The sequence below is a fragment of the Aphanomyces invadans genome, assembly GCF_000520115.1.
Source record: "Aphanomyces invadans strain NJM9701 unplaced genomic scaffold supercont1.56, whole genome shotgun sequence".
NCBI lineage: Eukaryota > Oomycota > Saprolegniomycetes > Saprolegniales > Verrucalvaceae > Aphanomyces > Aphanomyces invadans.
Window position 1 is genome coordinate 230,571 of NW_008580201.1, and position 3,148 is coordinate 233,718.

Genomic DNA, 3,148 nt, shown 5'->3' on the forward strand with positions numbered 1-3,148 from the left:
GTCTCGTCGGATGGTGAGTACGGCGGTCATTCGGTAAGAATGTTTTTCTCCTCTCGCGAGCTTTGCTCCACTGCCCTTCATTGACCAAATGTACCTTGGGGGCACGTCGAACTGGATTCCAGTCTCATCGACATTATAGACCGAGTCGTCAGAGTAGACCCCATACTTCGTGTGAAAATGGACGGCAAATTCATCGCGTGTACTTTCAAGGTCGGACAAAATGCTTTTCGACTTGCATGCGAGCTGGTGGGTGAAGCCGTTTCGCTGACAGAAGTCTTGGATTAGGGACAGTAGGTTGTCATACCCACAACCCGGTTTTTGGCGAGCGATGTAAGCCACGACCCAAGCTTGGTGGTGCTTTTTCAGGTAGTTGATCATATGCGTACACGTGAGCGCTCTTTCTTGGTGTCGCCGAGCTCTCTAAATGCCAGTAGGGAGTCAGGATCGGGTATGATGGTCGGCCTCCCTGCACCTGGCAGCTTTGTTGTCCTCTTGTTTCCTTTGAACGGCAGAATTTCTTTCTCTTTCTGATGCCAATTGCGACGCAGCTGTACGGCACAAGGAGCTCTGCTGCTACCTTACGGTATGGCATTGTCTTTAGCATCTCAAGTCCACGGTGTTTGAGGGATATGGAGTATGTATGACGACGGTCAGCTTTGGTGTCGCCGGGGTCGCACATGGCATCCAGGTTGACACGCAATGACGATTTTCGCGGGCATTAAAAATTCGAGTTGGCGGGGTATGGAATTTTGGCCAATAAAATCGGCTTAAATTTTTTCTGCACCATGATTGGCTGTACGAGGAATGTGTAATCAAAAACTTCGGTGTGGCTTAAATTTCCCCGTTCACTGTAGTGCCCAGCACAAGGCTTCTCTGTAGGGCTCAGAGCTTCATTAGGTTGTTGTTTATCGCTGACGATCGTGGTTGACGCACTCCAATGTACGTGGGTCTATATATGTGACGCGAAGCGTAGTAACCATACGGCAATATGAAAGGATCCAAGGTCTTCATAGACTGTGCCAAATATTTTATCATAGTATCAACTACGACTTACGACTTCGTTCTCTTGCCATGGGCAAACGTCACCATCCTCACTTGAGACAACTGACGTGACGCTGGGAACATTCCTCCATGAAACCCCAAGAGGTCTGAAGACTCTCCGTGGTAGTTGTAAGAGCTGCAATGAACAGAGACCGAGATGCAGGGAGGTTTAGAGTGCCCCCGGTCGTGTGCTGTAGACACCAGGGCCACTTTCACAGCAAAATTCCAATCACATGCCTTGTATCTTTGTCATATCGCGAGTGTTGATTTTGAACAAGGGCGAAATTTCACGAGCAGAAGAACTACACCTCCAATAGTGCAAGGGAGCAGCAACGTAAAGAGAGGATAATTGGAAATCTTCTGGCAGCATGTGCCACCTACCACCCCAAAAATGGACAGGACGAAAGCGAGCTGACTCGTCAGTGACTAGCGATGGCACTACGCGACTACTCGACTTAACAATTTTTGAGATGTCATTGTTAAGAAGCTGCTCAAGGAGGGCATGCGTGTAGTTGCTGGACGAGATGCCCTTCTCGTCCCGCAGTGACTCCATTTTGTTGGGTATTTTGTCAGGAAGCTCCCGAAAGACGGCCAAGTTCATCTCGAGCTGGGTGTGAATACTGGTGTGGGGGTCCCTATTACTGAAGTTGTATCCTGGGAGAAACAAGCTTCCGTTGAGGCCAGACTCGTTGCCATTGAAAAGTCGCCAAAGAGGAAACTTGAAAGTTGTAGATACTTCACACGCAGGGTGCTCTCGAGGAAGGTCATGTGGTAGAAAACACGCCAACATTTGCTTACGCGCCGCGAAGGCCTTTTTGATAGAGTCAAAAATGTGGGAACACAAGTGCACTTGAAGTGCCAACTGCCTAGTGATAGCCTGGATCAAAGTGAGAAGGCAGCACTGTCCAGAGGAAGACCAGATACCACTCAGTCCATCTCCTGGTAATCGGAGCGGCCAAAATGCACAAAGCGTTCAACAACATTGCCAATGGACACCCGCACCTGACGCTCACATGAAAATTGAGTTTCTACACGTACTTTCAGAAGTTGCGAGCGTTACAGATCCCTAATGAGGGAGTGTTGATGGTGCTTGACGATATAGAGAGAGCTAAACCTATGAGCTGACTGAGACTACGACTAATACGGTCATGCTGCGAGGGGCTTGGAAATTGATGCCCCGAGTCTTGAGCTGGATTGCAGGCATAAGTGGTTGCCTGTGCCAGGACACAACATGTCTAGGGATGTAAGGGATTGGTGTACATATGCTTGGAGTCGCGACACTTGGTACCACCTTGATAGTCTTAGACTTGAAGAAAGTAATCACAATTGAGGAGATATTATCGATGCGAATTGTTTCCGTGGATGTCAATCGACACATCAAGTTTCAAGTAAAAACAGGGAACAAGTGAGTGAATCCAGCGCCGATATTGGTGAGACTCGCTCTGCAGGGTTCTTGGGATTGATGGAACCTGAGTGGCTGATTTCGACCGGGCTTAATGGCTCCAGCCTGAAGCGCAAAGTCGTCGAATTCCTTTGAGTAATAAGTTTTATATATCGTTTAATGCTGAGGTCCTATCCATATAGATGGTAGTGGCGTCGATCAGCCATCAAATACAACAACAGTTAAAATATGCTCCTCTCAGCTGATTTCGCCATCTGGTATCCCGAAAGCGTCGACAATGAAAAACCTGCGCTCTTGCACTTGTGCAGTACCAACTCTGCAAAGCCTCGTAACTGGATACAAGGATATTGAAAGACCCGTCTGGTTTTATCGTGCTGGATTGACCAGATTCTCGGAGCCAGGCAACAATTCTCCGTACACAACTGCGTAGTCCGCCTTGGAGCCTTCAGCTAATCTCGCAGATCCTGCACCGTTGTTAATTGCTGTCGCGTCGTGTCGGCTTACGCATTTCATCTGCCATGTTTTCTTTCAGGCAACTATTAGACCTCTTGTTCAATGACTTAGTTTCAAGTCAGAACGTGGAAAACGATCATTGATTGAAGGATTGACAAAAAATTATGCCTTTGTTCATTTGATATGAAGATATTTCTACGATTGAATGAAGTCGTTGTCGATTGTCAAGCTGACATGTGATCTTTCACAAAA